The sequence below is a fragment of the Tympanuchus pallidicinctus genome, unplaced genomic scaffold (genome assembly GCF_026119805.1).
Source record: "Tympanuchus pallidicinctus isolate F22 unplaced genomic scaffold, pur_lepc_1.0 scaffold2, whole genome shotgun sequence".
In the NCBI taxonomy this organism is placed as follows: Eukaryota; Metazoa; Chordata; class Aves; order Galliformes; family Phasianidae; genus Tympanuchus; species Tympanuchus pallidicinctus.
This window is the reverse complement of record NW_026294721.1, coordinates 3,571,467-3,584,558: the sequence shown is the minus strand read 5'-3', so window position 1 is coordinate 3,584,558 and position 13,092 is coordinate 3,571,467. Positions and strand designations below refer to the sequence as shown.

Here is a 13,092-nt window from a genome sequence, read left to right as displayed (position 1 = left end):
ATAATTTAATTTGACTAGCAGTTGAGAAGGCAACTTGTGGACATTTCAAAATGCTCAGCTTTTCTATTTGATCCAGGAGATAATCTCTATAGCTCTTACCTTAAAGCAACAAATTACTTAAAATTCAAAACCCATGTGCTTCAGAAGTGGCCTGGGAATTCATTTTGTTATCATCTTCGATTCTTGTTATAGCAGTCTAGGAATTGAGAAACGCGTTAGCTTAACCTTAGGGAAATGCATATATATGCTAAAGGCTGAAAGAAAGCAGAAGGCTAGGGAGATAATGAATACACTAAAGGGCATGTTTTTTCAACTATATCTCAGAAGCGTTTTGTACTTTGAGATTTCCTGCTCACAGATCAAACTGGTCAACAGACCAGTTTATTTTATGTAGAAATCTGTCAATCATCCACATTCTGGCTTATGCATGGATACAGAACAAAAAGAGACTCAAAGAAACTACTGCTATTTTATCTAATGTCATCTTATATTTTAGCTATTTTATGCTAATTGTCATAGAGCTGGGAATATGCAAAAGTAATTCAGTGATGATCAACATTATTTTTAAAAACTCTTGTGTTTCTGACACTAAGAAATTGCTTACTGATTTTTGCACAGTGCAGCTTTTTATCTGTTGGGTATCTCTGAAGCCATGATTAGATAAATAGGTACAAAATAAAGCTACTTTCCAGTTGATCATGCAGGGCATCAAACTTGGATTTATTGTATTATTTCAATTTTTCAGGAAACATATGCCTTGGTTATTTGTTAATGTTGACACCCCAGTCATATTTAGATTGTCTTTCAATTTCTTTTTGCATCCAATGCTATTAGAATGAGGAGTTATCCTTCACATAGATATTATTTGATTTTTATTTATTTTTTTATTTTTTTAATGATCATCTTCTGAAGTATTTAATGAACCAGAATTTCAGATTCTACTGCTAAGAATCTTTTATACTTTTTGGTCAGGGAATATGGAATGCAGTGGCAGCATAGCAAGCAAAAAAAAAAAAAAAAAAAGGCAACAATTAAAGCCCTATGAGGTCTTGTTATAGTATTTATTTAGAGAACATTCCTTCTGAGCCACTAAATTCATCTTTGATTTCAAGTCAGCTCAAGAATTCTCAAAAGGGTGGCAAAGTTTATAACTACAGTGAAGAATTAAATTATTCTTTCTAAATTTCTACTCATACTCTTATTCTAGGTATTTACACAGACTGAAGAAAGAAAGAGGAAAAAAAAAAGAAGAGAATTTTGTCCTTAAAAAAGACATCCATATGATTAGAAAGCATTGGGTTCTGACATTTGGCTTACATAATTTTGTTGAGTTGAATTCAAAACAAATTAACAAACTACTCAAAATCAATTTTTTTTTTCATTAATAAAGTTAATGTGATTTTGCAGGAAACATGAACTACAGTTGGCTAGCAGCCTTTTTGTCAATAAAGCTGAAAAAGATTATGTAATAGCAATGTAAGATCTGTTAGTGGAACAAACACCTTTCTGAGTTGTGTCTCAGATTTGTGTGATTCTCTTCTGACACGTTTTGCAGTATTATTCTTGTTTCCTATTCTGTTACTTTCCTTCCAATGTATGTCTTACTGTTCTGTTTTCTACAAAGTTTTCTGAATAAACATTCAAAAGTAAAGTTCTTTGGTGAGAACATACTTTCATAAGTTTTTGTTTGTGAAAAAGATCGTTCCAGCATTTTCAGAAATAAACAAATTAAAAGAAAAGAAAACAAAGAAAAGAAAAGAAAAGAAAACAAAGAAAAGAAAAGAAAAGAAAAGAAAAGAAAAGAAAAGAAAAGAAAAGAAAAGAAAAGAAAAGAAAAGAAAAGAAAAGAAAAGAAAAGAAGAAAAGAAAAGAAAAGAAGAAAAGAAAACCCAGAAATTTGGTGAAATTCTGACCTGAGAGAAAAAAAAAAGTCATTCTAATTTAAACCAGAAGATAAATTGAAGTGTTCAGACCACGAATACCCATTGCCAGAATCTAATTTGACCTCAAATATACCATGTAATTTTATCCATGGATTCCATATCAGTTGTGTATGGAATTAAAAGAAAAATTATAAAGATGCCCAATCTTGATGTGTAGATTTTAAATGACAGAGCATCTATCCCATCTGTTGATAAACTGTTCTAGTTATTAGTTAACCTTCATTCTTAAGAATGTGTGCTTTTGCTTAGTTTGTCTAACTCCAGTTTGCATCCACTTAATCCCAAGATTCCTTTATCTAAAGGATTAGAGAACTGTGTAGGAACAGACAGGTGAAACACTGCATTAGTTTCCTTCCTCCTGTGTGACAGATATTGATTAACGCCCATTGGTAGTGGCAGTTTATACTGTAACAGATCTAGTAAAGTTTCATTTGGCAGTTAATTCCTCTAAGGTTGCGTGGAGTCTTAATCTACAGCTTGTGATATAAAATTCTTTTAGCCCATGTGCCATACTCCAAGGCAGAGATGCTCCAAGGTCATTGTTTCCTTTTTCACTGAGGAATTTTTCTAGTGTATTTTCAAACCTCAGATGGTCCAGCCACTACAGCAGACTTTCCCACTACAAAAAGACTATCTATCTTCTCGCCTCCTGTCTAGAGCTCCCTGTGGAGCTTTTTAAATCTTTTTCCTTTTTATATCTTCTTTGAACTCTCAAAATCTTCACTTCTCACTTCAGTCCCTCTGCCCTACTTGCAGCATTTCTGGATCTTCAGTCCTTTCTTTTCAGGAAGGTAAGAAATATTTAGCATTCCTAGCTTGTTCCTGCTGAAATAAATGACTGGTTAAGATTTTGTGGTCAGCTATTGCCACTACTTTGACATAACACAGTCTTTGCTAGCAGTATTTGGCACATACTCACAGAGATTATCCAAGATTATAATAGGTTCATACTAGGAGCATCAGAAGATTGAGTTCGTTAATGGGTGGTTTGAACACTCAGTTCATCATTGGAGTGAACAGAAATGGGAACTTTCTGCCGGTTATATGACACAGTTGTATGAATACATCCAAGATTTTACCAGGACAACAGCCATTCAAATTCTCTTACAAATCTTGTCTCAGCTTTTTATCTGCAATAACTTGTAGATTTAAGTTCTACATCTCTTTGCTTTCACGAGCAAACTGAAACAGATAGAACTATGTTTATTTTTCCTTAAGAAGGTATGATTAACAAGAGATCATTTTGCTGTCTGCAACTGCCTGATGGGAGAGTGGAGACGTAATGAAGCCAAACACTTCTTGTAAGAGCACAGGAAATAGGCCAATTATTCTTCAATAATCACACTAAAATTAAAAAAATAATAATAATGCGAAAATCAAAAGAAACATTAGGAATTTTTTTTTTTTTTTTCTCCATACCAGCATGTCAAATCCCCATCCTTAAAGATACTTAAAGCTTGATTGAAAGAGGTCATGTGCAGCAGCTGGATCTACTTTCAGGAAGGTTCAGCCTTTCAATATCTAAAGAGGGTCTATAGGAAAAAAGGGGACAGACTCTTTAGCAGGGTCTGTGGTGATAGAATGAAGGGAAATGGCTTCATGTTTAAAGAGGGTAGATATAGGTTAGACATAAGGAAAAAAATCTTCTATAGTGAGGATGGTGAAGCATTGGAACAGGTTGCCCAGTGATGTGGTGGATGTCCCATCCTTGGAGACTTTCAAGGCAAGGCTGCATCAGGCCCTGGGCAACCTGATCTATCTGTGGTGTCTCTGTTCATTGCAGAGTGGACCAGATGGGAGTTGGACCAGATGGCTTTTAAAGGTCCCTTCCAGCTCAAAGTATTCTACGATTCTAAGATTGAACTACATACCTTCATGGACTTCTTCCAACCTAAATTATTCTGTGATAACGTTTTTCTGCATTCATTTTTTTTCAGTATAAGTGTATGGGAACTGTATGATCACCTGAGGAAAGCAATGAGTCAGGGATGGGAGCACAGGTGAAGGCAGTTCACCTGTGCTGCTGGAAGGGGAGGAGCCTGGCTCCTTCTCTCCTAGACCCATTTAAGAGCTACTTTTCCACCAGTAGGAAAGGATCTCTTCTGGAGATCTCTCCTCTGGAGTTTTGCAGTGAGCCTAGGACATGGGTAAGCTTTCTATCTATTCTCTTTTTGTTATTATAATCTGCTTTGCCAAACTCTCTTGTTTCTTTCATAATTATAACATCTTTGTATTCACTGACTGTACAGTAAGGCACTTCTGTTTTCTTTAACTACATGTGAGCTAGTTGTAGGTCCCAGTTCATGCCTAGATAGCCTTGAGTATGCCATAAACTGGTAGATACCTACTTCAGACTGGATGTTAGCTAGAAATCTGAATGTAAAATGTAATGTTTGCACTGCTCTTTAATATGCAGAATTTGGTTGATATGGACGAATCTACTGCAGCAAAACAACTTTATATAATTTTCTCTACCATACATTTCATTGAAAGAATACCTATTTTAATGTTACTGAACCAGCTTACAAATGAGCAAATCAGTGGTTTTTTTTATCTTTTCATTTTCTTGTTTAATGTTGTGCCAAAGCATTTTACAAAATGTTTTAATCAAATACAGAAGCTTGTATAACTCTTAAGATCAATAGTGTGCATTTTCCAATACTTTACTTGCTACTGTGTTAACAAATACTGAAGTGTTAATTAGAGGAATACATTATGTGACATAGACCCTAAATATATATTTCACTAAATAAGAATGTAGGATTTTTTCCCTCAGAATTATGAAGCACGGAGGAAAAAAAAAATACTGTGCAATAAAGAATGGTATAGATTAACTACAAGGCAGCATTTTTCATAGATTCATAGATTTTTAGGTACCAATGACACCTATATCAACGTCTCAGCTGCTCTGCAACTTAAGATGTCATCAGATTTTTGCCTACTGACTCTTGCACAGATCTGACAACCAGTGGTTCAGATAAGACATGTGTCTTCAAAGTCTATCCAGGCATAATTTAAGAACTCTACAGAAAATGATATGTGTGATAGAAAACCAACCATATAATTAGTTAAATTTTTCTAGTGATAAGCTATTTTCACAGTAAAAAGGTAAAGGATTTTTGTCATGCTTGAATATCTGTAGCTCTCTGTCAAAGCACTGAAGGGATAGATGTAGGCATTTGATCCAAAATGGAATATGAGTTAATACTGTCTAACTATCCTTTACTGCATAGCCCATCATTCAAGCTCTCAGCTGGGAATGAAAGCTCAAGGTTTAATATTCTCATCTTGGTGAGAGTGTTCTGCATATTTTACAGAAGAGAACTTGCAGCCTTTCCAAGCAGTGATGTGTATTAAGACAATGTGAGAGGAAAAAGTAAAAATAACTCCATAAATTAGGGATTAGAAACTAACCTAGAATGCCAGGATTTAAATCCTAATTTCAATGAATATGTAAGCACCATGAATGAAGGCAAGTGGAGAACTGTAATTCGGATAACTTTAAAGACAGGCATAGCATAATTGCACATTGCAAGTTAACTGAGATACACTTGTGAGTAATGAGAGAGATGGGATTGAATCACCACAGGTAGAGAAGAAAATTGAATTACCTGCCCTAATTCTTGGTTACCTGAAACACTGGATTATTGGATAAAATACAGGAAATGTTTCTTCCTTAGATATGGCCAATTGGTGTCCTCAGAATTTAAACTAGGCCTAGACAGCAATTTATCTCAAAACCAGTTGGTTTCTTTTTGCAGGTAGGGAAAGTAAGACCAATTATTTCTATCTATGTTGAAATGTGGAAGCTTTCATCACGAAGCAGAAATTGCAGAAAATAGATATATTCAGCTGAAATTTAGACCAGGTTTGATAAAGAGTGTTAAAAAGTCTTGCAAAGAAGATAAAGCTTTGATAATATAGTCTGACAGTGATTTTTTTTTTTTTTTTTCTCTCTATTATTAGTCAAGTTCAACATCATAGGTTTCAGGCTTTTTTTTCCTCTCCCTGATGTAATTTTTGCACAGTCCATTCAGTAGAAATCCTCATGAGGAAAGCCCTTCCTTTGCACAAGGTATGGAAAATGCAGATGAATTAACAGGATCGTTCTTAATATAGATCTTAGAACTCAAATGAATATTGTGCTAATCATTTAAGAGAATGGCCAGTTTAAGAGAATATTCAGTATATAGTTCTTACTTATGTATAGGACCAAAGGAAAAGAACTTAGACAAATTTCTGAAAGATTTTTATTTTCAACACTTTTTATAACTGTAAAGGAGAAGGCAAAGATGGGCTATTTATATTTACCAAAATTTATTTTCTACTTAACATGAACGTACTCTAAATACTCAGTATACTTCATTATATTTGAAAATAAAATACAGTTTTCAACAGAACTTATATGCTGAAGTATATGTTTAGTGAGTTGAAATGGCATTTAGTAAAAAATAAATACAATCTACTTTGCCTTACTGCTGTATATGTATTCAAATCTTAACAGAAGTATTCTGGACTGAATAACCTTTCAGAAGTGCAATGTGCATGGAATTCATAGGCAAGAAGAATTTCAAATCTTTAAAGAATGAACATAAAATCTGAGATTTTTGCAGAAGTCTTAGATATTGCAGTTACCCCAAATTTGGTCTAACATATAGACACACATACACACTCACACAATTCTCTATATCCTTGCATAATGTACATACATGTATATACCATATCTATATACAATTGAATGTAGCAAAATTGATTACCTTTCTTACACTGACCACTCCATAGAATATGCTAATGGCCCTTAAATTTCTGCTCTAAAAATCTAAAATGTTAAGAAATTACACTTGTAACTTTTTTAAAGTATGTTTTTCAGAGCCAGCTAACATTTGAATGGGGCCATTTATTTTTTTTTTTTTTCCGCAACATCTTAATGCGTTCAGACAAAATAATAAGAAATAAAAGAGAGGTAATGGACCATAGATTGTTGTCCAATTAGAAAACAAAAATGTAGAATCCTCTTACTAGAAAACATAAGAAAATATTATATTATTTGTTTTTCACTGAGGTTTTTTTTCTCTTCTAATGCCAAATGTAATACCAGTTGTAATTATTTATTTCCTCTGACCTTTTCTCTAGTATTTAGTGACATTATCATTTTTACTCATCAGGGCAGGATAATTACAAAATGAGTTGATTTAATACAAACAATATTTAAATGAATTAAAATTCAGCTCTAACTTCAGCTGGCTGCCTTCATTTTTACCACTTCTAAAGCCAGAGAGCTGTAATTAACGCTGCTGTGACAGTGACAAGGAAGAATCCTATACAACAGGGAGCAGTTTGCAGATAGAGATTTGGTACCAATTGATTTCCTTACTACTCTTCACAAATTGCACCCTGACATAATACAAAATACTCCACATTCCTTAGTTCAGCCTACATCTGATTGTGTTTAACAAAGATCATTGTAATTATTTCTGTGCAGGTGCCAACAAGTGTACTTTATGTCAATATCAGTGTGTCCTCAATTAACTTTTTCCTAAAGTGCTTTCCTGTAAAAGTCATATATGAAACCTAGTTTATATTTAAGAATAAAAGCACTCTTACTCAATCAGTAAATTAAACCTAACTGTAAGTAAAAAAAAAAAAAAAAAATCTAGCTAATCAACTGATACCATTAATTACCTATTAATATCACTGATTGCCCTATTAATTTCTCTACAAAGTCCCTCATTGTATTTTATTGTGTTAATGAATCATTAAAAAAATTAAACTTCACACAGCAACACTAGTCTGTCATTAGCAAAGAACTTTTGATGGTCATCAACTGCAGTCAAGTTTTAAGAGTGGACTCATTATGAGATGAGTTGATTTACCTCACAGTCATAGGGAGTTATCTTCAGCAGTGCTTAAGTCCTACTCTTTGCTGTCCTCGCTATACTGAACTTGTCCTTCTCATACTTTCTCTTTTTATGTAATATAAAAATAAATATTATAGTGGCTGTATTACAGTGGTGAAGTACATAGCTCAGATGTCACTGCATACCTTCAGATACCTTCATCCTACAAAGAACTTAATTTGCATTTTATATTTGTTGATTTGAGACAGAAATAACTCTATTTTGGGGTTGTGCTTAGTCATATTACAGCTATGTAAATATACAAATAAACATCACCCTTCTGATACTATTGGTATTTAGTTTAGCAACGGCTGGGGCAGGGGGGAACCACAACCAAAACCCACAAATCTTAAAACTCCAGAAATAATTTATCCTGCTGGTTCATCATCCTTTAGTGCTGTACTATTGGATCACTGGATCATTGGAGTGAACTATTGGATCACTCAGTATCACTTACATCAATGTTGAATGGAAACCTTTTCTGTTCATCTTCTTCTGGGCTTAAGAATGGACACCTGCTGCCTCATAAATAAGGAATCTGAGATAAGAGAAATACTCAGGCATGTCATACCATCTGCCCAACCTTACTGAAAGCGACTCATACCATGGTATGTTTAAAGGACTTCAGCACCCACTTCAAAACCTCAAAAGTTTGCACAGCTTTGTGCTATGTCATTCTTAAAGGTAGCCAGAACTTATTGTCCCTTTTTTTTTTTTTTTAATCATTTTCTGAATTTGGCACAACCATTTAAGAGTAAAACTCCTGAAGACATTCACAAATAGCCTTCTGTTTCCATTCAAGCTTTGTGGAGCATCTGCTCTCCTCTTTTCAAGAGCAGCTGGGCCTTAAGCTTGTAATCATGTTCCAGATATAACAACTTGAGCATCAGTGATTACCTTCTGAGGCGAAGAAGTAATTGAGAAACTATATTCACTGTGCTTGTTCAGCAGTTATTACATCATAATTGTTCCACAAACTCCATGTCTTTTCTCAGCTTATCAAAATTTATGGCAGTTTAAGGCAATTTTGACTTAACACCAAAAAAAAAAAAGGAAATCTGATGCTGTTTCACACCTTTATTTCATAGGCTCTTTGGATTCACAGAAATCTATTCAAGTCTGTTTACTTCCTGTTCTGAGGCAACCTTCAAACACTGATCCCAAATGTAATGCTCATTCAGGGGTAGAACAGACCAGCAATCTGCATATATTGCTTGACCATGGAAGTTTTGGTTAACCTTGGTGTACTTTGCATAGCCATTTTCTGAAGCCAAAGAACAACTTATTAGTGGCTGTAAGTCTCATCAGGGGAAATTCTGGTTGTATATTAGGAAAAAAGTATTCTCAGGAGTGGTAAGGTACTGGCACAGGCTGCCCAGGGAAGCAGTGGAGACAACATCTACTGTTGAATCTTGAACCTCTGATTGATCACCTGAAGTGAGCAATGAGTCAGCCATGGGAGCACAGGTGAAGGCAATTCACCTGTGCTGCTGGAAGGTGTGGAGCCTGGCTCCAGCTCTCCTAGACCCATTTAAGAGCTGACTGCCAGTGGGGAAGGATCTCTTCTGGAGATCCACTCTGCTGGAGTTTCACAAGTGAGCCCAGGATACGGGTAAGCATCCTATCTTTTCTGCTTTGGTGTAATAACTGTGTAGCCAAGTTGTCTGCTATACCTCATAAATGTAACGTCTGTGCATTCATTGATTGTACACCATCACTGGAGATGTTCAGGAAATGTGGCACTGAGTGACATTGTTTAGTGGTATGATGGTGATAGATTGATGGTTGGATTAGATGATCTTAATGGTCTTTCTAGCCTTAATGATTCCATGTGGTTCTTTGAACTTGGCAGGTAAGACCGTAACCCATATGGAAGGAGAGAGAAGAATACTGGATGTGGCTGTGTTATCTTGAATGAGAGTGATGTGTCAACTGATGGTAGTTAGCTGTGAAACAAAAGGTGGACATTATGCAGTTAAGGTAGGAAAGCTGAACAATACCTGAAGGTAATGTAAAGCTGCAGAAAATGGCTTGATGGGAATGACTGAGACATGAGGCAGAAACCATTCTGTAAATTGGAAATTGTGAGTCGTTAATGATGCATATTGTTCACTTTACAAATTAAATTAATTGTGTTAAAAGTTCATGCTTGTGAGTCAAGTAATTTTTCAGAGTGTGCATCATATTTAGAACCATTAAGAAATTTCAGTGGATGGAAAGTGAGCTGTTACTTGATGATTATGCCTTTTGCCTAAGAAACCTAAATTAAATTTTTAAAATGTCAGGCAAATTACCCATGTGTGCATTTCTGAAGCACAAAAACCTTTAAAGGATGTTATTTCTTCATCTGGTAAGACCTGCTATCCCTGAAAATACACACACGCCATGGTACAGCATCTGGCTTTTCAAACATTAAAAGCTCCTGAAACTTCTCAGAGGATAAAGTCATTATGAGGTGTATTTTAAAATTAATCCAATACATTAAGCGAGAGCTTATTCAATTCAATTTGCATTTTTTTCTTGTCCATAGCTATGAAAGAGAATAGTATTGCTTTTGCTCTCTGTTCATTAGCTACTGCACTGCAAGCAGCAAATATATAACGTTATCTTAACAAGTTTTTTTTTCTTTCCAGCATTATTTATGTTATATATATTCCTATTTATGTTAGTACACAGGAAATACAGTCTTTGAATGTTTGGTGCTTTACTCATGTATTATATTTTTTTTGATACAGAAAATGTATGTACATGACAGATGTTATTTTTGAGGAATGTATTTTGTTGTGTTCTTGTTTTGTATCAATTTCACTCTGTAGACCCGGATGTTTCAGCTCCTTTAGGTGATATCATGGTTTCAATTTAGAAGACAGAGTGTTTTTTTTGTTTTTTTTTTGTTTTTTTTTTAACCTGAAAGTTGAGGAAAACTTTCTCTAAATTTGTCGTTTATATGCTGGATGGGGCCCTGGGCAGCCTGGCCTAGTGGATGGCAACTCAGCCCATGGTAGAGGGACTGGAACTGGGTGATCTTTGAGATATCTTCTGACCTGAGCCATTCTATGATTTCTGCTTAGGCATTGAAATTAGCTGCCAGGAGAGTTTGTGAAATTGCTTTGGAAGTATACAGAACATTAAACTGGGAAAGCTTACAGGACATGAAATCAATTCTATGTCAGGGAGTCAATGAAAGCTTCCACCAAAGTACAGAAGTACAGCTCTTGGTTCACTTCTGCTGCTGGTGCTTCTTTAAAATCCCCAAGTCACAGTCTCTGTGGAAATACTTTTGTATATATAGATATATATAGATAGATAGATATGGAGTGTTGCCTTTTCTGACTTCAAACCTGCTTCTATTCTAATTTAATTCCCAGAATCCCAATGCTTGCCTGTTTCTCCCTGGCCCTATGAACAAGAGGCAGAGTGTAGGTTTTATAAGCAACAGGAGTAAAATCAAATTTCTATGGCAAAGAGGGGAGAGAAAAAAAAAAAGATACTGAGCGCATCCCAGAGTGAAGAGTCCTTGAGGCAACTGCCAGAACAGCAAGGTGGAAGAGGACCTTTTTGATGAATTTTGAACAGTTAGGATGAATTGCCTTTGAAGCTCATTGAAACATTTTCAAATACATACACTGGCATGAAGTCTTCTGAACCTTCAGGAAACCCCTCTGTCAATGGTGCCCAACATCCATGGGCCAATGGGAGCAGTCTGGCAAGCAACACAATACAATGTCTCTCTGTGTCCTTTACAAAAATTTCTTTGACTTTCTTGTGATTATGAACAGCATTGGCCTAAAGGAACATTTGAGTTCACTACAAAACCAGCATTTCTATTTATGTGTGAAGCAACTGTTATTTCAAAACAGTTTTCTGCTTTGCAGCAGTGATTCACAGAAAATAGATGGGTGGAAGACTATAAATATGTATGCTGAAATGAGTCTGTCTCACCATCTCATTTCAAAATTAAAGCATGCTGCTTTATAAAAGAATAGGCACTAAAGGAAAGTCCAAGATATTGGATAATGGAAGCTCACCTCTTTATTCAAAAATGGACCTAAGCAGTCAATACTGTGATGCTTCTGTGATATAGAAGTTTTGAACAAAGGTGCATTACCTTAAATATAATTTAGTGTGATTTTTGGCAAAAAAATTCCTAACATGCTGGAAAGTGGTGGTATTGGTTGTCACTATGTGAATAGGTGCTAGGGTGTTGATTTTGATTCAGTCTTGTGTTGTATTGCCTCCAACCATCTTGTCAGATAAAAAGACAGATACTGGGGTTATAGCAGTCTTAGGATTAAACACACCTCTCATCCTCATGCTGTTTTATAAATGCCTAGATCTGAGAAGGCGTGGATTTGATTTTATTTTCGCCCATGTCTGTATTGAGTATGTTAAGGGGAAGACAAAATATTTTCCTGGTTTGCTTCAGAAAATGGTTGACTTATTCAAATAACAACTGCTATAGGCAGACTTTAATGGTAACTGTTTCAAAAGTTTTATTTTTTTTCCCTGATATGTTTTGAATGGTTTGTGCTTTTTATGCATTCACAGATTCATTTTTACAACTATTGTAACAGATTTTCACAGAAATTAGTACTATATTAGTATTGATTAGTAGCAAATGCAATGCCATATGTAAGCAGCATGCTGACTGCTCCCAAACAGATAACTATTCTCTATAGGAAAACAAGGGAAATATAAAAACAAGTTTCTGTACACTACTGCACAAGTGTTGGTGCTCTTAAGCTTTCTGAATATTGATTGAAAAGGAGAATCTGGGTTTGTGGAGCCTCACCAGCTTCCTGCTCTGATGCAAATAACCTGAATGACCTTGGCACCACATTGAGCATCCCTGCTTTCACCTAAAGAGTAGAGTAGTAACAGACTTGAGGCCAGGTGTGCAGTAACATAGCTTACACAGTCACCTTCTGTCTTATCAATATTATCTGGAGGGAATACAGATACTACTGCATGACAATATTCTTTTTCCCCATTGCTCTACGCACTATCCTAGGATGAAGTAGACAGTTTCAGAAACCAATGAAATTTAGGAACTAATTACCACAGTTTTTTGTGGAGCCTCCCCATCTGATGCCTTTGACTTTGTAGGATGCTTGCTGTACTTATTCAGAAACATTTGGTTTGTTTGTTGTTTTTTTTTTTTTTTTTTTTAATTTAAAATCAGACTCTGTATGATCTCCAGCTGATGCATGAGAAGGACAGAGGAATCATGTCAGCTCACACCAATCAACCCC

The 13,092-nt window shown here is 35.3% G+C and overlaps 1 long non-coding RNA gene across 1 annotated transcript; it reads left to right on the top strand.

The window, feature by feature from the left end:
- Positions 1-4,053: 4,053 nt before the first annotated feature.
- LOC128080137 (uncharacterized) lies at positions 4,054-12,879 on the top strand. The gene is made up of 3 exons (XR_008206503.1): positions 4,054-4,090; positions 9,693-9,820; positions 11,209-12,879. It is a non-coding gene; the product is annotated as an uncharacterized LOC128080137 (long non-coding RNA).
- The last annotated feature ends 213 nt before the right edge of the window (positions 12,880-13,092 follow it).